This window comes from Athene noctua, chromosome 2 (genome assembly GCF_965140245.1).
Source record: "Athene noctua chromosome 2, bAthNoc1.hap1.1, whole genome shotgun sequence".
Classification (NCBI taxonomy): Eukaryota; Metazoa; Chordata; class Aves; order Strigiformes; family Strigidae; genus Athene; species Athene noctua.
The window spans coordinates 62,321,839-62,345,846 of NC_134038.1; the positions used below are offsets into that span (position 1 = coordinate 62,321,839).

At 39.2% G+C, this 24,008-nt stretch overlaps 1 protein-coding gene across 2 annotated transcripts in view; it reads left to right on the forward strand.

Annotated features, from left to right (window-relative positions):
• Positions 1–285: 285 nt before the first annotated feature.
• The window catches only part of SOCS6 (suppressor of cytokine signaling 6), a 29,893-nt gene continuing 6,170 nt past the window's right edge, over positions 286–24,008 (forward strand). The window contains exon 1 of one of the 2 annotated variants that reach the window (XM_074899295.1): positions 286–548. The gene's annotated coding sequence lies outside the window, so the exon portion shown is untranslated. The remainder of the gene's footprint in view (positions 549–24,008) is intronic. The other variant, XM_074899296.1, reaches the window with a different exon arrangement.

Genomic DNA, 24,008 nt, shown 5'->3' on the forward strand with positions numbered 1-24,008 from the left:
GGAAGGCGCCCAGACCCAGGGAAGGGAAGCGAAAGGAAGGGAAGGGGCCGGGCCACGCCGGCTGGACGCTGCGGGGCAGGCGGGCCGCCCGGGGCTGCTGGCGGGGGCGGCCGGGGCAACCAGGCAGGCGGAGGGTGGGAACCGCGGTGTCCCGGGCCCTGCTGCCCCTGCCGGGCGGTGCGCGGGCGCCGCAGCCCTGCCCGCGGCAGCAGCGGCCATCGCGGCCTCGCCACCCCCGTGCGCCCCTCCGAGGACGGAGGGGTGGGGGCAGAGGAGGCGGAGGAAGCGGCGGCGGCGGCGCCAGGAACAGGGAGGCGGCGGCACGGCGAGGGAGGGAGCCGGAGCCGAAGCCGGGCCGGGCCCCGCAAGAGCCACAGCAGCGCCAGCTCCTCCTCCTCCTCCTCCCCCTCCTCCCTCGGTGAGTCCCGCTCCGCCGCCCCGGGAGGCTGCTCGCCGCCGAGCCCGGATGCCGGCGCAGGCCGGGCCGCGCCGCCGAGGTGCCCGGGGAGAGGCCCGCGCCGGGAGCGGGACACCGCGGCCTCCGCTGGGTGAGCGTCCCCGGGGCAACGGGCGCGCCGCCGCCCGTCCTCCCCCTCCCTGCCCCCCAACACCCCCCACCCCTTCCCCCCCCCGGTGCCGCGGAGGGAGAGCCGGGGGATGGGGACGGCGCGGTTCGCTGCTTGCCCGCCGCCCTCCTCCCGAGCCGCGGCCCCGGCCTCCTCTCCCTTTGTTTGCGCGGCTCCCCGAGCCTGCGGCGGCGCCAGGCCCTGCGGAGGCACCGGGGCCGCGGCGCGGCCTGCAAGGCGGGCGGGCGGGCAGGCGGGGAGCCGCGCCGGGCCCGGGCCGCCGAGGCGCTGCCCAGCCCCCGCCCTGACAGGAGGCGGCCGGGACGGGGCCGGGCTCTCGCCCGCACCAGCGCGGCGGTGGGGCCCGCACGCTGCCCCGCTCCTACCGGCGCCGTTATCGGGGGCGGATGAATTAGGTTGATTCCCCCCACCCCGCCCTGAAACCCGCCTTCAGATTTGGGCTGGGGGGGGTAACCCCTTCTCCAGGTGGGCGGGTGTGCGGCGCGGGCGGTTTGGGCTGCCGCGGCGGGGTTGTGCGGCGGCGGAGCCCCGGGGCGCCGGGTGTCGCGTTGTTGTGAGGTGAGGGTGCGCCAAGGGCTCCCGAAGGGGCGAGCCAGAGAGGCTGCGTTCTGTGACAGGCAGCACTTAAAAACTTGACTTTTAACAAACAAAAAAAACCCCAAACAAAACCCACAACACCAAAACCCCAAACTTCACTGGCTTTCATTGTTCTTCCAGCGGCTTCTTAACATTCTCTTTTCCTGATGGTGCCACTTCTCTCAGAAAACAACTGATCCTGACCCGTGCCTACCTGCTTGTTTAGGAAAAAAGCCTTTGCAAAACACTGAGGTTTTAAGAGGTGCAGATGGTGATGCTTCTGTGATGTGAGGTGCTTTGGCTGTGTCTTTCTGTCTCTTTTACATTTTCGTCTTCCTATGTTTTCAAAATCATCTCAGTTTGGAACACAAGTTTTTTTTGTGGAGTAGGTTACTCCGTTAATGAGGTTGGTTGCAGAATACAGTCAGGGAAAGCTTCTCTTCCACTTATTAAATTCTTGTGCCCTTTAACTATTAGGTCCCAACCCCTCTTCCCTACCTGCCAGGAATGTTTACGCCATGTCCGGGCGTTCATACACCTGTAGTTAAAAAATGCCTGCTGCAGGCCTCCTGACGTGGAGATCTGCTCTCTGCACAAGTGCTTGAGGAATAAAGCATCTGCATTTCTGCTCTGGGTGGAAAAAAATAGCACTATTTTAGTTTCGTGTTAATAAGCACATCCTTGGATTGTAGAAAACATGGAAGCTTCAGTATAGTTATGAAATAAATCACTTAGCTTGACTTGAAGACTTTAAACCACTGGAGAATGTGTAGGTATTTTTGGAGTCCTCTGCAGTAAGGCAGCAATCGTAGCTCACAGTTTCATGTGTAACTTATGAAAGGCAAATTTCAGCTTTTTCAGAATGCTTATTTTCCTGAAGTGTTAAGCAGTACTTAGTGTGGAGTCTTCACTTCCTATTTTTTTGGTTTTGTGGCACTGTACTGTGTTTGGAACTGAGTTTTTGCTTAAAGCAGGTTCGCTTGTATGCTTAATCGGGCACGTATTCCCTGTGTCCTGAGTTTTGAGATTTAAGTAGTTCTTTAAAAAAAAAAAAAAAAATTCAATGAAGTTAAGCCTTAATACTTAAAAGTATGAGTGGTCAGGGTGTAGTGTTATGTAGACATACCTGCATTCATGAACTGCCTGGGCAGCTGCAAGGCTATGGCGTAGTAAGGGAGAAGCACTGTGCTGTTTCTACAGTTTTTCTGAGCATCGCTTTCATCGCATTGTGTATGTGCAGCATCAGAGTATTTGTGTGGATTCAGGAGACCTGAAGGATAATCCTAAACTTCCTGAGAACTTGACATACTGAAATCTAAAAAGATGTATATCAGTTTATACTATGCTGTTAACTTCCTTGATCCCAGATTGTGAAGTCAGTCCAGGACCTTGGGTTACTTTCAGAGAGGGGTGGTTTGAAGAAGTACCCGGTTCACATTTTTCTGCAAGTACATTACACTTCCTAACTCCCCTTAGCACAGTAAAGTGGTGGAGGGACAGCGAACTGTTAATTAAGAGGAGTTATTGGGAAGCAAGTTAATTCTGCTCTTTCTTGTGAAATCTTCCATAGTCATGAAGTAACTTGAACATAAATGTTTGAAAGACTTAATCTAGCAGTGTTGCCTTGAGTTACCTACATATTTGCTTACACTATTGCTGGCAAAACTGGGGCCACGGTCCAGGGTAATCCCTTACTCAAGTGCCTTATTTGCTATTGCTTTACTGCCCTCCTGGGCCTACACAGCACTATTTTGATAGTGTTTGGGAAGTAGATAGAAAGGAGACCTCACTGCTGGGTGTCTCAGTGTTCTGTGATAGTGCTTTAATGTGTGTTAGCAACAAATTGGAGGGGTAGCTCAAGCAGTTATGATGCTCCAAGGAGGAAAATAAGATACAGGTAGTATAGAAGGAAATGTAATCTAATTTAGGAATGCAAATGCTAAAATGTATTGAGTATGAATGGGATAGGATTGGGATTGAAAAGTAGAATAGTTTTCTTATGCAATTTACTTGTGTATTTTGTAGTGTAAAGTATTAAACCAAAAAGAAATACAGAACATTGAGTTTCCTCCCTTTTTTTTTTTTTTTTCCCAAGAAAAATAACAGTATCTGGTAATGTGCCTTATCCTTATGTGTGTGCCAGAAGCTAATTTCGTTCCACTTGAGGGTATGCTTATTTTTCTGGAAATGCATATCAGTCTTCAGAAGACAATAGATATACTTGATGGAAAGATCCCAAGTTCTTACAGCCTCTGTCCCAGTGCTTACATTAAATTTGTAGTAGTAGTAGACAAGGAAGTATCCTTTTAAAAAAAGCTGTCCTGACAATTTTCCTTGACAATTTTGGATAGCAAGTTACATACAGCAGTATGTTTTTTTTAGAAAACAAGAAAACTCTGCTTGTAATGGAATATTTATTGTCCATGTTTAAAAAGCAGCTTCATAGTACTCAAATATGCTTCTGATACAGCAGAGGATAAAGATTCATGACACGCAGTAGATTCCTTCTTTTAGTGTTATTGTTGACATTTTCCTCTAGAAATAATTGATTTCTGAAGTAAAACTCTGTACTATGTAAGTTAGATAAATTTCTGTGTTAAAAATAGTTGCATTAGTTTTGAAACAAATGCTTAAAAACTGGTAGCTTTGGGTTTTTTGTTGCAGCAGGTTTTTTTTCCCACCATAGCTGATTGTAAGCTATTGAAACAAAACCACGTCAACTACTTCAGCCTCTCTTGGTGTCTAAAACCAGACCCAAAACAAGTTGGCCTTGGATAATTGCCCTGTATGAAAATGGAAAGATGACTTTATATAAAGTGTTGTCTAATACATCAGATACATAAAGAAGGTTATACAAACTTTGCTAGAGTCTACACAGGCTGAATTTGAAAATGCAACATGATGCAGAATCTGACTTTGCTTATTGTGAGAATTAAAACTTTCAGATCAAAGTGTTAGAAATTTAGCTCCCTGATTTCTTAAGCTCACTTAAAAGCCTCTCCAGATTTTTTCTTCTACCAGTTTTCATGGTCTTCTGACTCCTGCTTTTGTCATGTACAGGCATGCAAACAATAAACATCTACAACTTCAGATAATTTCAGCAAGTTTTGAGGTCTATGGCTTTGCAAGCCTGACTACTATTTATTAAGAGTCTGTAATGCGGATTTAAGGACCTGTCTTTAGATATTTTTATTTTAAAAAAATAATTAAACTATTAACTGTCATGAAATTTTCTTATGGAAAATATTAAGATAAAATACTCTGGAAATTGTTGGCCCTTTTCTGTGTCCTTAACCATTCACATAACAGTTTGGACTGTGAGGAACTCAGTTGGCTTCATTTATGACAAGGATGTAAGCCACATGTTACCTAAAAAATTGTTCCGTGGTTGCTACATCACCAAGAAAACTATTCAAGTTAAATGTAAGTCTTTATTTGTTTAGCATGGATGCAAATGCATTGGCTGACTTGTTCTGTCTCTGACTTTAAAGCTCCATTGAAGGAATATGAAAAAAATCTCCTTGCTTGCAGATAACCCCAACCTAAGGTTGCTGTATATAGGCATTTCTGTCCAGGTGCTGCTCTCCAAACATTGCTTCCTATTGTGTATATATATAGGGCACTTGGAGGACGGGAGGCTTCCTGTCTTCTGTGAAACATTCTTTTCTTTTGTAATCTGCCAAGTGCAATAGGTTGGCAATTTAAAAAAAAAAAAAGAATCTCAATTTTGTAAAGTATGTGGCTTTTTTGTTATAAACACCAAATAATTTTGCTGTAAACTGCTGCAAAACAGTTTTGGAGGAGAGCCGTTTTCTCTGTCAGTGAAGGTATAAATATTAGATGTTAGTGTTTTTTTCAGAATTCACTAAGTGGTCTCTAGTTAAAACATTTAAACAATGAAAATGAATCTATGCATATTGTTCGATCAATCATACAAATATATAGTATTTTTCTTTGCTCTCAGTGCAGTGTATAGTCAACAACTGTGTTTGTATTATTTAACTTGGATGGTATTTGATACTGCTCTGTAAGAGGACTTGTGTAAGGTTTTGGTGTCACTGTGTTAATATGGTGAATGCAGCTTGCAGTTAAATTGGTTCATTTTAGGAATTGAGATTGCAGATTTAATACTTCTGGTATTGTTTCTCAAGGATATTCTGTAGTGCTTAGTACATAGAGTGCTACTCTTGATGACAAAATAGTTGGAAATAAGGTTCCAGTCAGGCTTGGTTTTACAGCGTGTGATCTCTGTTTTTCTTGAGTAGTTTTATTCTTAATTAATCTTGACGTTCTCTGGTAAATGTGCTAAAACAGCAGTTTGTAGGAGTCTTGAGTAGGTGATTGTTTTTCCTTCTCTACAGCAGTCTGCATTCCTCAAATAGGTTGAGAACAAATTAGTAGGTTACTCCAAACGTTTCCGAAGGATGCTTGTTTGATCCCAAGATGTCTCTGATACAGTGGTCAAGCCTGCTTGCTTTCTTGTTCCTTCTGATTTAGGGAATCCTATCTCACCCAACTTTGCCTTATTAAGTGCTGTAAGACTGGGCAGTTACAAACTATAGTGTTGATTCTGTTTTTGGCATCGGTAATAGGTTTTAATACCCTTTCCAGTCCCTTTTGGTTGGTAATCGGGTATCAACTTAGGAGATTTTATAAAATAGAAACAGACATGAGTGGCATCAGGGCAAAGGTTTTTGGTTACAGAAGGTGTGCCTTTTAGGATTTTGGAAGCTGTACTCCAAAAACACGGTTTGCAGCTTTTCAGGTCAACTCTTTTCGTTCAGGAGCTGGTGGGAACTGGGCAAGTGAGGAATTCTCACTGGAATCACTGAACAGAAGCTGTTTGTGCAGGCATAATGGTTTGGGTGAAACCTGTGCTGGGGAAGTTTTCCAGGCTGGAATTTGGTCAGCCTGAGGAGACTGACTTCAGAATAGTTGGTTTGTCCATTCAGAGGTATGAGTCTCTAGGTTATGTATAAGATCTTAAGTCTGAATCGGAGGGCCCGGTGGCTTTTTATTTTTTTTTCTTCCCCTCCCTGTTCTCTCTTCAGTGGAAAACAGAAGCAAAACCAGTGCTGATCCAGTGCTCTCTGAAAATTGACTTTTCACCTCTTCTTGGCTTTTGAAAGGAAGAGAGCTTTGGTTAGGAAGTAATGTTGAGAAGTAATAAAGGATTAGCCATAGGTCTTTGGCATGATTTTGCGGAAAAAATCTAGTTACTTGGGAAAATACTTGCATGTAAATGTAAATATTCTGCAGTCCCTTATTGAAGGGATAAAAAAGGCTATACTGACCAATGCACTAGTCTTATTTGCAGTCTACTCCAGCGATGATCAAAAGAAGATGGTGAAGGAAAGTTAAATCAGTACTCACTCATATGTCCTGTATATTACAAAAAGAAGTGCTTTTTTGAATGTGCAGTGTTTTAAATGTTGACATGGAAAACAGGAACTATTTTCTGTGCATCAGCATTGAGAAGTATGTATCATTACATTTCTTAAAAATTGGGTTAATACATTTTTTTTCTTCTTGTTTATAGTGTGTGTAAGTTTAAATTTATGTCAGATAGAACAGGAGAAAAACCAGTCTGTGTGTGTATATATATATATACATGACTTTTTTTCATGCTTGAACTTTCAAGCTTAGCTAGATTTTGCAGTCAGGCTTCTATACTCCTAGCTCTGCAGAAATTTGACCTTGATCTGGAGATAGCTATCTTAAGGGCTTTGAGTTTGTGTAAATCTCATAGGGCATGTTACTTCGTATAGACAGTGAAAATTTTATCTTTGATCCTGCATGTGAGAATTTATACACCAATTTGAAGTTTGTCAGTGTAAGGCCCCAATTCTTCATGTGCAAGCTAAACATAATGTACAATGAACAGTCCTGTTTATTTAAATGTCTGCTCGCAGTTAATTATTATTTGCTGGGTTGTGACTGCATATTAGCAAAATCAGATAATTTAGGGCTGTGCGGAAAATTATTTTCTGCTTCTGTGTAACATTAGTTAAAACCCCCACCATCACCACCACCAAAAAAACCCCAACCCCAAACCCAAAAGTCTTCCAGTGTGCATCAGGACAAAACAATGTCTGTCTAAAAACTTTAACTAAAATATGCTCCATCAGATTTGCTGGTTGGGATAGTGAGATGTTTCTGTTTGCAGGTGATTAGAGTGTATGTGTAGGAGGAATAAAAAAAGAACTTCCTGATCTTAATCATGAATGATTAAGAGTCTCTCTAGTTTTCACCCAAAATTACTAAATTTGCATGTAGAGGAAGCTTCGTCAGTACTGGTATAGTCGTGTAAAAAGGTTTAATTCAGATAAGTCAGGATTTCATAAAAAAGGTGTCTAAGTGCCTTTGCCCATGCAGTCAAAATTCTGTTCCCATCCTGATCAGTGGGCTAGTTGAGAAGTGTTGATGTATGTGCCTTCTTAAAACCACCCCTTGGACTTAAAAGGACTGCCAATTTAGAAAACCTATTTAGTATTTCACCTTCTGTTTTAGGGGAAACGGAATATTAAAGTAATTTTGTGAGATTAGATGGGGATAATACCATGTCCAGGTGTGTTGGTGTATTTGTCAGTACTTTGAGCACAGCCGCGTCTTCTGTTTCCCATATATGGATAGGCTCTAAACTATAAAGAAGACAATTAATTTACCCTTTGTTCTTATTGGGACTCCTGCCAGTGAGACTGGGAAGGGAAATATTTTAAATAAGCTGTGGTTTACATTCTCACTTTCCCAAATGCAGAGCTGGGATTACTCTCTGCAGTGGGTCCCAAGACCTTGGGGAAGCAGCCAGGCTGAGCTCACAGAGGGCCAGCGGGCACAGGCCGCCTGCAACTTCTGCTCAACTGATCCTGGTCCTGCTGCTGGAGTCTGTCCAGTGGTAGCTGCTTGACTACAAGTACTCTGTGAGGAAGATCATCTCCCCTTGAGCACTCATATGAGTGAAGAACCCCCAGTCTTTAAACAGAAAGAAGGAAATCTTCCCCCCTTTTTTCTCTCTCTTCCCCCCCTTTTTTCTCTCTCTTCCCCCCCTTTTTTCTCTCTTCCCCCCCTTTTTTCTCTCTCTTCCCCCCCTTTTTTCTCTCTCTTCCCCCCCTTTTTTCTCTCTCTTCCCCCCCTTTTTTCTCTCTCTTCCCCCCCTTTTTTCTCTCTCTTCCCCCCCTTTTTTCTCTCTCTTCCCCCCCTTTTTTCTCTCTCTTCCCCCCCTTTTTTCTCTCTCTTCCCCCCCTTTTTTCTCTCTCTTCCCCCCCTTTTTTCTCTCTCTTCCCCCCCTTTTTTCTCTCTCTTCCCCCCCTTTTTTCTCTCTCTTCCCCCCCTTTTTTCTCTCTCTTCCCCCCCTTTTTTCTCTCTCTTCCCCCCCTTTTTTCTCTCTCTTCCCCCCCTTTTTTCTCTCTCTTCCCCCCCTTTTTTCTCTCTCTTCCCCCCCTTTTTTCTCTCTCTTCCCCCCCTTTTTTCTCTCTCTTCCCCCCCTTTTTTCTCTCTCTTCCCCCCCTTTTTTCTCTCTCTTCCCCCCCTTTTTTCTCTCTCTTCCCCCCTTTTTTCTCTCTCTTCCCCCCCTTTTTTCTCTCTCTTCCCCCCCTTTTTTCTCTCTCTTCCCCCCCTTTTTTCTCTCTCTTCCCCCCCTTTTTTCTCTCTCTTCCCCCCCTTTTTTCTCTCTCTTCCCCCCCTTTTTTCTCTCTCTTCCCCCCCTTTTTTCTCTCTCTTCCCCCCCTTGAAGTTGACAGTGATCCTAACCTAATCTTCAATACAGGTACAGCTTTCTTTAAGTGAGGAATATTCACTTAAAAGAATCACAACAGTTTAGAAGGATCGTTTTCAAATATCTTGTTCTTAAGGATTTAGCCCCTTAAAAAGTTTTAAAGCTCTTAACTTTGTTCAGCAGTTGACAGTCTGTAGCTGTCCTGTATGAAACACATTTTCTGATTCTGAAGATTCAGAATTAGTAGTGAAGCTTTAAATATTGTATTACTGTTTTACTTGGGTGTTGGTTCATCCAGGTGAACATGTGAGTAGCTCGGTTAAAATATTTCAGTGCTTGGAGTTTTGGAAGAGTGAGACATCTCCATAAGTGTGCCTCCCCACCCCTTCAGCCCCTCCAAATTTGATTGTATTTAGAGGGGCTTAAAATAATGATTGGATTACTTACAAATGAAGATGCAGGCAATAGGGAGCTTGTGTATTTATCAAATATTATCAAAGCTGGTAGTTTCATGATAGGACTTAAGTACAAATAGTGGGGGAATAGACTTTCCAAACAAAAGAATATTTGGGTTTACTTTCACATTACTTGCTGAAAGGCAGTTTAAACTCCGTCTTGTATACCTCAAAAGTTTTGTTGTTTTTTTTTTTCCTCACTTCAGAACATACCAAATAAATGCAGCCTAATGAATCACTTTCTGTGTACAATTAGTTTTTCAGAAAATTTGATTTAAATGATTTTTTAAATTTTTGGATTAAGTTGCTTCTGTGTTGTACTAAATTTTGACTACCATTGTTTGAAGGATTCAGTGTTTATTTGTCTCTTTAAAAATGAAATAATTTTATTTAGTAGTAATGCGGAATGTTATGCTTTTTTCATCAGTACGAGGTGCTAAGTCACTTAAAGTTTTAATTTTTATTTCAATTTTAAAAAAATTGGACTTTGGTTTAAAAAAGACAGAAAATGTGATTCAGACTTCTTAGAATACTTATTGCTAATGTTATGATTTGCATATATCCAATAAGATTGTGTAAGGTACTTAAGCAGTGTGGGACACATTTATTTTCTGGGTGGTTAAACATTTATTTTCTGGTGGCTTAAACTATAGGTGCTTAAAGGCATGATGGAGTTATGGATCTATTTGGTAACTATTATGTGTGGATAAAGCCTTTCTACTAACAGTGACAAAGGGGGAGAAATATATTCAATTGGAAATAAGTTATTAATAACATTTTCTGATAAGATTATTTATGAAAATTTTTTGTCTTAAATTTTTTCTTCTACGAAGTAGTATCAGAGCCTAGAACAAACCAATATTAATCTCAGTTGAATTGTATCTTGTTAAATAGCATAGGTGTTCCAGAATAGAAAAGAGATACAAACATAACTGTGTAGCAATGGCTTCCTTACACTTGATGTATTAAATGCTCTCTTGCCTTTTCAAATGGATTCCCAAGTATGTGTGAGTGAAGTACATTGTTGTCACTGTTAGTTATTGGCAACCATGTAGTAGGTGGACATTGAGACTAGCATCCACATGATGGACAGAATTCATCTCCAATGAAATATGCAATTAGATACAAAGGTATATAGCTAAACATTCCCTGGTCATTTCACTTAGAGGTTTCACATACTGCAAGCAGTACAGGCTGCATTTCCCACTGATGTAAAATACAGGATGTAACAGCTCCGTAGCTAAAGCTCTCATTGAGAACATAAAATAGCCAAGTTAATTCTCCACTTCTGTCCTTTCTGTATGAGGACTACACTGAACCCCAGCCTTTTGGCTTCTCCGTAATGCAAAAAGTTTTCTATTCCTTCTTTTGAAGCTGTTCTACAGAAGATTAACGGAGCTGAAAAAGAAAGGGTTAGAGATGGTGTTTTCTCATCCAGGTGGAGTAAGCAACTGCCTTGGAGAGGGGAAACCTGGGACTGACTTTCTGGTCCAATTCATCTTTAATCTGAAACTGGTTCTGCACAGTAGGGTATCTTAATCAAGAATAAGTGAGAATTTCCCTTCCCTTCCAGTCCTAGGACCGCTACCCAAGTTGCTAGAATTTTTAGTTTGCTTTCCATTGGTGCAAGCTCCTTATGTGATCCAGAGGGATACTGTGATCATTCTTCTGCTTCTCATGATGTCCATAAAAAGAAGGGGTTTCTACCGTATTTTATGTGGCATAATTCTGTGCAGGACAGTTTTAGAACATGCCTAAGGAGGTAGGTGAGGGCGTGGCGGTGAGGTAGGCATTGATACTGTTCTGCTAACACTAAGTACTTCTGCTTTTATGTGCAAAAAATAAGGCTAAGGGCTACTGAGGGGTTCTCAAAAAAAAAAAAACAACCAACCCAACCCTCTGTTATTTTGGTACTTCCTAGATTAAGCAGCTCTCTGTATGTGAAGGGGAGAAGGGGTTTGCTGAACAATATTTTGAGTATAAGGCCCTTATGTCTGTAGAGCCCTAAGGAACCCAACTCTTCTAGTATGCCCTAAGTACTTAGAGCTCCTCTTAACTTGCACAAAAATCAGATGTTTTATCTCTATTTTAGATAAGACTGGTTGTAGTTCTGACCTTTGCACTTTGTCAAAATGTACGTTGCTTTGAATTGTATTTTTGGAAAGCAGGCCGTCAGCCTCAGATCCATTGTGTTACAAGCAGAATGTGATAGCAGTTGTGAGAATATTCCGTGCCTTACCAGACACACCAGTTTAGTAGACTTGGAGTTTGTGTCATGTGAAGCTTAAACTCTGGGCAGAAATATTGTTGGCCTATTTATTAGTGTGAATTTACTTTCTTCTCAGGTTGCACTTTCATCATTAATTAGAACTAACCTTGAAGGGTATTTGGTTTTTTTTTGGGGGGGGGGTGGGGGATTGGTTTGGTTTGGGTTTGGGTTTTTTTGCTACCCTCCTCCCTACCTTTCGTACCTTGGTCTTTGGTAGTTTGTTGGGTTTTTTTCCCTGCATCTTTTTAACTCATTTAGATAGATATCACTGATGGATCTTCTGTTTATTGTAGGGCTACGTGATAACTTCCTTGTACTGTAAAATGGGTGATTCATTCACTTACTGCTTTGATAAACGAAACAGTTGGGCTGAAAAGACTTTGTAAAATATCTGTTGAATTGTAAAGTTTTAAAGAAAGTCAGGAAGTTGAATCATGACTAAATAGAGGACAGTGATAGAAGGTATCCTGAAAGGTTGGGTATGTTTCCACAGGATGATGAAACCTAAGGTTTTGTGTTTGGCTTATTCCTCCACCGTCAGCAAACCCCTGAAAGGGACCAAAAGCTTCAACTGGTCTCCTTCAGTGGGTGAGAATTTGCTGTTGTAGTCAGCTCTTGGAGTCACACTCTTTTGGTTCTGTTGCCATCTTATACTTACATGGAGAGATGGAGGACATTTTGAGTTTTAAGTAGGTAGGTATTTACTGAAAACCCCAAAAGGTTACAGCCCTGCACCCCCATCACTCCACATTATGAAAATTCAGAATTCCGGTTTCAGATTAAATGACCTTAATTTGACCTGATGGTGCATACTATTCAGTTTATGAATCCCTCTAAAAAAGTGGAAATTGAGCTCTTGATGTTCTGGCTCATGAAGTGTCGAATAGAGCACTTAATGCCTGTGCATTAATGTTTAAGTGTCAGATATAGAGACAGCAAAAATTTCCTTAATGAAGCTAATACTGTTTATGAGCCCTGGAATTTAGAGTTTAATTAGTATACTGTAAGTAAATGATAGGACCATACATTTTAAAGGGTGGTGGAGTGTAGAATTAATGTAAATGTTTTTGGTCCCATATGTGAGACAAGAGAGAGAATTGCAGGCAACTCTTCTGTCTTTTCTCAACTTGAACAAAGTTCTTGAACTTTGAACCTTAATGAAATTGTCTACTATGTTTCCTATATAAATAGTTCAGATAAAGGATATAAAATAATTTTTCTCAGTATGCTGCTGTTCAAGAGGGAAAACAAAGGATTTTAGTCATTGATAGAAGTTGTCTATGATTATTTTAATGATTATATTTTAAATTTTTGAGAAACTAAAATTGCTAGTGGGTATTACTGACCACTTCAGGAATAAAGACCCAAATTTTGAATTAATATGATACATAGAAAAAGTTTTTAAATATTTTTGCTAGTGATTTATTATCATGGTGATATAAAAGTATCACCTCAGCCTTTTTTAACTGCTAATCAGAAATTAAAAACAAATCACAGTAGCAAACCACTTTTGCTTCTAATGAACATAGGGAATACCTTGAGGATTAGAGGTAAACATTTTTTCTGTTACAATTAAACAGTTTTGTGAAATGTTTATCTCTGTGAAGAATGGAATTGTTTCATGTGACTTTCCTCTGTGGTTTTGGAGGTACTTGTGAGCTCCAGAAAAAGCTTTTCCTGTGTTTAGAAAAGTCTGTGCCTTGGATTTTTTTTTTTTTTATATATAAGAATATATGAATTTTTGCTGTGTTTGCTCCCTTAGTTCAGAAACTAACTGCTTGTTTGATAAAACTTTGTTGTGTAGTCCTGAAGGGCCTGCAGGGCATGTAGACAGAAGGAGCCTTGCTTGGTTGAGATTTGTTTCTATAGGAAATAATGCTAAAACAAACTATTGTCTCTGGATGTGAGTTTAACAAAACTTTTGAGAAGTGACTAAGGAACTTGATTTCTTGAGAAGTAGCCGGTACTTTATATGAGATACTATCTTACAGTATTTTATCTAGTTGTTGTTATTTCAAGGATTGGAAAATCCTTGATTGACTAAAAGTAGTTATTATTTAAATGTAGCCAATGCCTTTTCATCCCAGGTACTTCATATATCAGTGAATGTCTGTTTCTCTTTCAGTGTGTTATACTGAATGGGTGCATATACTTTCATACTGTACATAAGCTATGTTTGTGTTAATGGTGTGCATTTGTAGTAAAACAATTGGTTACTGCTTTGGAAAAATGTCACTGTCTTTAAAAAATGAATGAATGAAATCTGTGTGAATTTCACAAAAATGAGATTTCTTTCCTGTTGCATACATGGGGAATGAGGATAATGCCAGTTGTTGGTGTTTGTATTCAATCAGAATTTTTCACTATTAGAAATTAAAGGTGCTAACTGATTTAATGTGCATAAAAAAAGTGAAGCCATAGAGGTAGGAGATGCTGTGGGTTTGAAACATTAAATTTTTAGTTGTACAGCACCCAAATGCCTTGATAGGAGACAAGTATTATACAGTATTGACATTAAACCTCTTTGTATGGTCTGGAGGAGAATCATGGTATCTTTGTGGTGTCCATATAGCAAATACATTTTATTTCTCTCTCTGATAATTTAGTGAAGAAAGTCTCAAACCAGAGGTCAGTCCCTTCCTCTCTGTGATTCTGAAGAATGTCCTTATTAACTACTGCTTCCTCCTCGGCGTACTTGGAGATTTCTCTCCATGTGCGAACATTGTACAGATGCTGTGAGAAAGACCTTTCTGCTTTTATTTCTCTTTAATTGAAGCACTGTGCTCTCTTTCCCCTCAGACCATAAATGGGTCCACTTAATCCTTCCATGTATGTAGAGGGTTAACTGCATTATAAAGGATTGCTGCATTTTAGCTTAAATTGAGAGGATAGATTCTGATGAAAGAAAGCTTTTATTGTTATTGAAAATGGCATGGTAGAAGTGGTGGGGGTGACAGCTGCAAAGTACTCAGAAGTCCTACCTGATCATAGGAATTTAAAGGGTAATTCAACCCCAGTCAGAAACTAACCCAGCTGAGGTTAATTTAAAGCCACAAATACAGCCATCATCAGTTGTGAGATCCAAGGCAGAATAGTAGATACAAGAGCAGCATAAGACTGCAATGTATTGCCATTTGTTCAGGCCTTCTAGAGAAGCTGAAAAATAGGAAAATACATCTTGTTTCAAGCATGGTCCTCCAGTTGTAGAACATGGCCATGCTCAATATGGTGGAAAAGCAGAATCCTCTTGTTCTGTATAGTGAATTTTCAAACCAGTCTCTATTTATTTTAAAAACTTTTTTTTTTTTTTTCCCCTCTGGATATTTTGAAAGTGATTGTACCACCTTGAAATATTTTATGCACAATTTTGTTTTTCTGTTTTTGCATATCTTTGATGCCAGTTGAATGTTATTTGTAGGAACAAAGGCCAATTACATATGTTTCTAGTTGCCTGTCAGATAAATGCAAGTGGGAAGGTGAGCAGTTTACAACTTGCTGGCCAAGGTACCAGTTTTACAAATATATGCTATGAAGCCACCTGTTTGCTAGATAGTGTGGCTAGTGAGGTGTTGAAAATAAAAGTTAGGTTTAACTTTGGGGTTTTTTTTTCCTATGAATGTGACTTTATAGCTCTCTTGATGTATTGTTTAGGTTTTTCATTTCTGCTTCTCGAGAAGCGATTATCCTATGTTGCACCTTAAGTAAAGCCTAATTATCATTATTAGTCATACTTTCTTGGTGCTACAGTGTGTAAATGCTACTTCCTCTGTCTTCATTTTCACATCATATGAATTGAACAGGCAGAAGCAAACATGTACATTACAAGCTGTTGATTTGTTATAGGGAGAATGGCAACATCAAAAAAAAAAAAGTTTTATATCAGCAAGTAGTTTAGTAAAGTGTGTAGTGATCCTGTGTAAACCATTATAATTTTCAGCAGAAATACAGTACGAGGCTTGTCTTTCTGTTACTTTTCCTGTATTTTTTCCTGGATGCAGACAAGCATTTACACACGCTGAGTGATACATTTCTGTACTGTCCATTCAGTACATGCCCTGTGTACTGTGGGGTTGATCAGTGGCAGAAGTTTGGCCTGAGAAGCTGGGTGTCTGTACTGATAGCACGGTAGGAAAGATCATTCATGGTACCTATTCTGTGCCTCCTCAGCAAAATACCTGGCGAGAGCAGGCCCTTTTCAGTTGGCTTTGTTCGTGTTTTGGAAATTGCATACAGTCATAGTGTCGCTCTACTTGCTGCAGAAATACTAGCCTGAGGTAGCCCATCATAGATTTTGGAAGCAAACCCAACATCAACACAAGTCAATATGAAGTGGTAATATTCAGCTGTTGCATGTCTACTAAGTGTTTTCTTTCCTTTTTTGGGAAGGGCTGGAAGACAGTTATGTTATTTAGTCACTGATATTAAAAGAATGGTCAGATTACCATTCTGACCACAGAAATAACTTTTAGAAAACTATCTGTTTTATTGTTTCTTACTCTCTGTTGTGTGCTTTAAACGGACGGACAGCATTTCTAACATGATGTTTTTGAAATGCATTGGGGTTCAGAAACAAGCTGTGTTTGGAATTGGGTTTTAGTGCCTGCATCCATACAATTAGATAAGTTGTGTTTTTTCAACACATGTTCCAGGATTTAGTCATTTGTGTATATTTCTTCATTGAAAAAAGCACAGAAATGCAAATTTTTTGGATTTACTGAATGTCTTTCCCGTTCTTCCTTTCACTTTCACTATATTCATTCCAAACACTTTTGTTTGCAGATAAGTAGGCACAAAATCTGTATCTTGCCAAAGGCAGTTTATTATTGTAAATGGTATACTGGTTGCTACAAGTCACTTTAGAAAAATCTTAGAGAAAATTATTTTTAAAAATTCCTTTTTGCAGAACATGATGTTAGTCCTTACTGCTAAATGAGAAGCTGGTTTGTAGAGCATTGTAGTCTTACAACTTTTCAGACTCTTAACATAACTGTATTAAGGTTTAAGAGGATTGCATAAATATTTTACATAAGCATAAGTTCCTCCTTGTTACCATGCTGAGGGTACCACCATATCTAACAACTGAGGAGAAACATTTTGGCTTATCCACCTTCTGTCAGGGTCGAGAAATGGAACGGGCCCTTGCTCAGAAAGGAATTTTCATACATCATCTCCCAGGAAATCTAACCTTTGCTTATGAAGCTAAACAATTTTTGATGACAGACAGCCTGCTTCAAGGCTGGCTGCTGTAGTCTTGTAAAATAGCAAGAAATGAAAACTGAGCCTGACTGAGCATTATTCTCATTTTTCGTCTGCTTCTGCACGGCTGTGTGTGTGAAAAACAAAGGTCTATTTGCACTCTATGGATGTGATATCCTGCAATGAAATATGTGCACATGGACTACACACATCATGTTTCTTTAGTAACTTCTTCCATTTGCTTCAGGAAAAATGTTTCACTTTTTTCTTTTTTAGTGACTTGGCATATATTGATCTGCTGGGTTATATTTGTTTGCTCATTTTCCCCTCAACTGTTAGTTCATCAGGGTCTTAGAGTCAAGTTGTGGCTTTCTTTTTCCCTGTAGTTTTTCAGCATGCTTGAAAAATCTTGTTAGCAGTATACTTTATCAGATGTCTGCTTAAAAGGAAGTGATGAAAGGTGGTACTTGTGCCAGTCTTTTAGTAAATGTATAAAAAGTACAGTCTGCTTTGTTCCCTGTTTGGGTGTTGATTCCCAGTTGGTGAGCGATGTAGCAGGAGTGGCTGAAGTGGTTACTGTTCTGGCTGTCATCCACCCAACTCTCCCAGAGCTTCCTGCTCCCACAGCAACACTGGTATTGTGATGCTGTGTGTGTTCTTGAGCTGATACCAGCTGATATCAACGGGTGCTAATTTCAGTTTAGTATAACAGGTTAGTGTGTCTGTGGTAGCTTGGGAGCAGATGTGCATCCCTATCAGCCATCATTCTGCAAGGGAGATATAACCTTGGGTGAGGACTGTTAGTGTTAGAAACTGGTTCTGGCTATTGTATGAGATTATTGTAGTTACAAAAGTGTGTATACACAGATAAACTGTAATACAGAGATGCCATTTAACACTCTTCAGTTATTCCCCAGAGGAAAACTACCAATCAGATAGAAATATTCTGTCCTGCAACCAAACATGGAAAAGAAGAACAGGATTTACTGCAAGCAGCCATGGATTAAGTAGTGTTTAAAGAAAAAAAAAAAGTCAGGGAAATCCAGATGTTAAGGGACATCCTTTTTCATCAGCAGTCCAGAGGCAAGTTGTTGAAAGGTATTCAGACTTCTTCAATGGTTCTGTTCCTGGTTTTGCCTACAGTTAATTCTACCAGTGGCGGTGAAGAAAAATCCCTTTTTGTCAAGTTTTCGTTACTATTTTACCTCACTATCCTACTTATTACCAAAGGTGTACCTTGCCTAAAGGTTGCTAATAGTGATTAGTGTTAATCTGTATGTTGTTAGAACATTAGTGACTGTGGATGTTTTCCCTTTAATCTTTGTAAAAGGGGGAAAAAATAGGAGAAATGACACGATTTACCTTTGGGTTGGGTGTTTTTTGTTTGTTTTAAATTATAATCTGTATAATACCTATCCTATCCTATCCTATCCTATCCTATCCTATCCTATCCTATCCTATCCTATCCTATCCTATTCGCCTCTAGAGAAGCTGACAGTACTTTCCTCAGCTGTTCAAATCTTAGAGGGTGGAAGTTTAAATTTGTGGTAACATCTACTCCGTGTTCAGGTCTTTGATTACTTAGCTGAAAAAAAGGAAGCTTTTAAGTACTCTTGAATTGTTATGAGTATAAAGTAATGTCAGACAATATTCTCATCTGTTTTTTACCTTGTTCCAGTTTTATATGAAGGTGTGTATCTGAGCTTCTCCACAGTATGCAGTAGAGGATGGGCTTTTTTAAAATTTGCAATCTTATATTAAAACAGTATTTATCTATTAGCAAGCAAGCCACTAAAACCATCTACCCTCTTTTGTTATTTTCAAGATATAAGAGTATGCAATGGAATTTAGATTACTTCATTTAAAGACTCTACATACTGAAGAGTAATACAGTGTAGGAATTTACTTGAAGCTCTGGGAAGGGAAAAACCTCACCATCTTCAGTATGCTGATAACATCTGTAGTGAGAAAGCTGAAAGCTGCCATGTAGTGTATATGTTCTATCAGAAACTGATGATGTTCGAAAGAGATATTTAATCTCTCTTTACTTCATTACATTCATACTTTTATGTGTGGTTTCTGTACTCAAATAGACTGAAACTAGAAGTACATGGCAGGAAATATCTTGAGTCGTTTTTTTCTGTTACTGGTTTAAATAAATAAATTCCATTGCTCAGACTTCATTATTGAAGTAAAATCAGTGAGAACAAGTATGGAGAACAACTTGGTAGTTTACAGAAATAGATTTAGGAAGTCTGACATAAATTTAGACATATAGGAATTTCCAGAATATAGCACTTGAAATCTGTGTTACCTTAAGAATGCTGTTTTTGAAACATGCTTCCAAGTAATGCATAAATATTTCTCAGCGGGAGTTTGGGAGCAACAGGGGAATGACACCTCGTACTTCTGCAGATAATTAGACTAGGCTTCATTATCTGACTGTAATGAAAACGTGGTGTTTGTCATGCCATAGGAATGCAGAAACTTTTTCCACTTTCTAGGTATTTTTATTTTCTTAATATAAATAATTATGCTAAAAATACAATAAATTGAAGTTTTAAGTTATGTAACTCTTACTATGATTCAGTATAAGAATAAAGATTCTATATTTCTAATGGATAGCCAGACTTTTCAGGAATAATGCAGCTGTGGGTTAAAAACCAAAAAATTAAGTTCAATGCTCCTCTATTTCACTTTATAGAAATAAATTAGCAGATTAACATTTATTTTAAGAAAGTTGAAGTTATCTGAAGCAGCACTGATTTATAGTTTCAAGCCATTTTTGTGATGGTATTTTTATTAAGCTTTTTGAAGACAATTATTTGTTCAACCATGAGTTGTATTTTGCTGTATGTTTCCAGTATGATGTTTTCTGTCCTGATTCTTAAAAGTTAATACTATAGTAGTGTATTCTGACAGCTTTGTTTATAGAATTTGTCTCAAGAAATGAGTGCATCTAACCTAAACATGTGAAAAAGATAGGAGATTAATAAATGCAATATAAATATGCAGACTTTTTATTGGTGTACTTCTGCGAACACTGCATTGAGATAGGTATGTGATTGTAGTCGCATTTAAACCGTTTTGTAGCGTCAAACTGAAACTATTCTGAAGTCTTGAATTTTCAAGCTAGATTTGCACAAACTGATTTTTTTCTTTCTAAAATTCGATGATTTTTCATAAATCAGTGCTGGCCACCATAATAACAATACATGATCACATGACCTGCTCTTCAGATTTTTGAGAAGCAGCCTGTAAAGTAAAGTTTTAGCTTTCATTCTCTTCGCTAATAATTTCACATTTGTATGTGATTAATACATGTTACTTGTCTTCGAAATAAGGCATGCAAATTCAGTTTTGATTATTTTTATAAGCACAAAGGGGTCCATGTTGTTTGCTGGATAGTAATCTGGTAGTCTGGTAATCCGGTAGTTTTTGTCCAGAGGCCTGTGTTTTGTGAACCTGCATATTTTTAAGCATTCCAAGATGCAGAATTTGTGATGAAAGCTCATAAGCCAGAATTTCATTCTGCCTTGTTATTCTGTGTGTTAAAGTCTTATTATCTTTCTGGGTGTGATTAATCTCCCATTTTCAATCTGTGTGTTCCAGGTATTTCTGCATACATTGCCACCAGGCTTTGGGAGTACAATGGCATAGTTCAGAGTCTGTTTATAGTTGCAAATACCTGTCAGAAAAATTGCTAGAGGTGTCTCTAGTCTAAATTCAGTGTACAGAAGATGTCACTGGAAGAGCATATCAGTGGGAGACTTCAGTGATACCATAATTCATACAAAATACTTAGTGAAGCTGTTACAGTGCTGAGGGTGGAGAAGTTGCATAGCTCATTTTAATGTATTCCAGGAAGGGGTGCATACTGGGCTCTTCTGCTTCAGCTGCTCTAGATGTAGACAGTAGAAAATTCTACACTTGCAAGTGTATGAGTGTATCCTGTATTGAGGGCTGTTTATACAGCACTTTTAATCGTATTAATATGCAGTGCAGAATTACTGTTATTCTTTAAGTACGTGAAAAGAGAAGAGTATCTGGATCAATTAGAGTATTTGACTTCAGGATATATGTGCTTTCTCCTGCCTTGGATAAAATATGTATAAGAGATGTCATAAAGTATAGTGGTTCTCATATGCAAGACTTGTTTAGAGGCTTGCTCTCATCCATAGGTGTGTTCAAGGAGCTTTGATTCAGATGGTCATTCGCTAGATTTTTGTTGTCTTTTCCTGGATGAATGAACTGGACTTCTGGATATATGCATGTTATGTGGGTTATATTTGAACTTCAAACCTTTATTATTTCTTTATATAAAATATTGCAATGACTAAGTAATGTGTTCTGCATTTAGACAATCATGTATTTTGCTTGATAAAGATATTGGCTACTAGGGTAGGCTGACAGATGTAAACCACTTTTTTACTCAAACAGGCTTAGTAGTCACTTTCAGAGCAAAAACTTTGACTTCTCTGTATGGTGCTGTAGAGATTTATCTGTTGAGATGGCTTTTAGATACTGGATTTTTATTTGTAAAAAATGATGTTTTGATACAGAAAGACTTGTATGGGATAAAAACCTGTTCTTTCAAGTGTTTAGTCTTTTAGTTATGGAAAAGCTGAAGAAATGTTGTTCCTTCAGCCAAGTTTTAGTGAACTAATTCTTTTAAAACACACCAATTAAAAAAAAAAAAGGTGAATCAGACAGTTTGGGGCTCCATACATCTTCTCTCCCCAATCAGCAATGTGATAATGTCCTTTTATTTTCTCCTTAGCTTAGAAGGCAGATTTTACTTTGTTTCATACTTGCTTTTTTAGAGTTAGGAATTGCAAGCATGATGTACTTCCCACAAGGATGGGGGAACCATATCTGGTAAAGTGGAAGCAGTATCAGCTTGTGGATGTCAGTCACAAGCAGTTGGAGAACATTGTGGATTTCACAAGCGGGGCTAATGTGGGGGTTCCCAGGCTTCTGGTGCTACATACAGAGGCACAGTGAAATTTATCAAGTGAACAGTCTTCAGTTTAGGAGCAGCGTAGAATCCTGAAATGATATTTTTCATTCATTTTATAGGTTCATTTAGTTACATATGATGTAAAGAGTACTGTAAATTGGTATGATGGCAAAATCTAAATGGTTTAGGAATAGAAGGTCAACAAGGCGTTTCAAGTCTACTTTTAATTGACGCGTGACTCCCCCTTTATCTGTAGCTTTTTCTTAATTACTGTACTTCATCAGTTATTCTGATATGCCAAATTTCAGGCATGTAAAACCCATTAAATGTATTCTACTCATGTTTGGTTTTCAGTATATCCATATTTCCCAATTATTTCAAATATGGAGCTCATATTAAACATCACTGTTTTAAAACACAAAATTTTATGGTTCTGCATATATCTGTCATAAGAAAAGGAAAATTAAAGTAGTGTTAACCTTTGAAAATACATATGCATATCTCAGTATCATCTTCAAATTATGTAAGTGGAACACATTTTTTAAGGCGTCAGGACTCCTGATACCACTGGAGTCATGTTAAAAGTGGAAAATAAGCAGTGAACTTCTAATAAAATAACGGTCCTGGTTTTTAAGGTTTTAATACTCGTTTATATCAAGAGTTGATTCTTAGTCTTTTGTTTGTTTAGGAAACAGGGTTTTTTGGGCATGCTTGTTCTTTGCTGATGGCAAGTAAATTAGTTTACAGATAGAAGAAAAACCTTTTAGTTTCTCCTTATTGAGAGAAAGGAAAGGTAAGTGCTGTTTAGTTTGGTAATTAAGAAAAGGAAATGGGAAGAGCTGAAGATACTCTAAAGATGGACTTGGGAACTGTCAGAGGTTATGGCAAAGACAGAATGGGTCTTCAAGGTAGGGTGGTGCAGATAGTGTAGGGAATTTGAAGACAAGACTAGGTACAAGTCCAAGTAAATCAAGCTTTGGTGCTTCTGCTGATTATGAGAACAGCACTTCAACCCCCCAGCAGCATGGCTTTACTTAAAATTTTCCAAGGTACTTTGACATTCAGAATCCTTAGATTGTCTTTTAGTTTGCTTTGGATATGATCCTTTCACCTTTGTGTATTTGAGGACCACAAAGTTGGGCTGGACAAGAGTACTCGTCAATAGACTGCTGTTTGATTATAGTAATCATTCTCCTTATATGCTTTCATGCAATTTTTGAATGGTTATTAAAGAAAGTCGTATTGTTTAGTTGATAAAACTTAGTTCATTGCACTATTTTTCTTGTATGTGATACCATGGGAGAAAAGTGGGAAGTGCCTATATAAGGGCTGGTTTACTTTCTCCTCAGTCCCCCAAGCTTGAAGATTTTTTGAAAGATTCTTGGACTCCTCCAGCTTGCCATGCTTAGCCTGGAGGCAGGCTTGCTGCTGCAGTTTGTGCTGCTAGCATTACATGTATTTGGAGATACATGGAATAATGGCTACTACTAATAGTAGTACCTACTTCTGTGGCTGCAGCAACTTCCCTCTCTTCTCTTTTCCTTTTTTTCTTTCCGTCTCTGTAGAGCTTCTTGCTTTGGTCTGTCTAACATTAAAAGAAAAAAACAAAAAGCAAAACAAAACCCCCCACCAGAAAACCCAAGCTGAAAAGTTAACTTTATGGAGAAGATAGGTACATGGCTCTGGAAGACGCCAGGTCGGGAACAGTTTTCTGGGAGTTGAGCAGATGCGTCCACTTACTCTTGGCAGAAGTACTGGAGGAAGAAAAGCTCTCACAGTATGCGAGTGATATGACCTCCTCTATGCCTAAAATGGAGGTTGGAAATCAACTGTTGTTTCACAGAAGTTCAGGAGGGGTCTTCTGTGACTTGCTCTGAACAGATGTTACTTTCCTGTTAATGTATCTTTTTCTCTAGAGTTAGTTTTCCTGTAATTATGTAACTACTTCAATATTGTTCAGCTTTCCTGTGTAAAGAAAGTATGACCGTGTAAGACCATGTTTTCAGGACTAATCGAAGTTTAACCTGCATGTAGGAATCCTGTTGGATAGAATATTTTATATAGTTTCATCTTCTATAGTTATTTTTGTGGGGATTTTTTTAGGAGCTTTCTGAAAGAGAGGAGTGTTTCAGTGCTTGAAAATTTTATGTACATGCATTAATTATATGTGCCTATGAGTGTGTTGTAATATGTGTGTATATTTAAAAAATAGCATGCTGAAAGCAGAAAAAAGTTGTGGAAATCTCCAAGA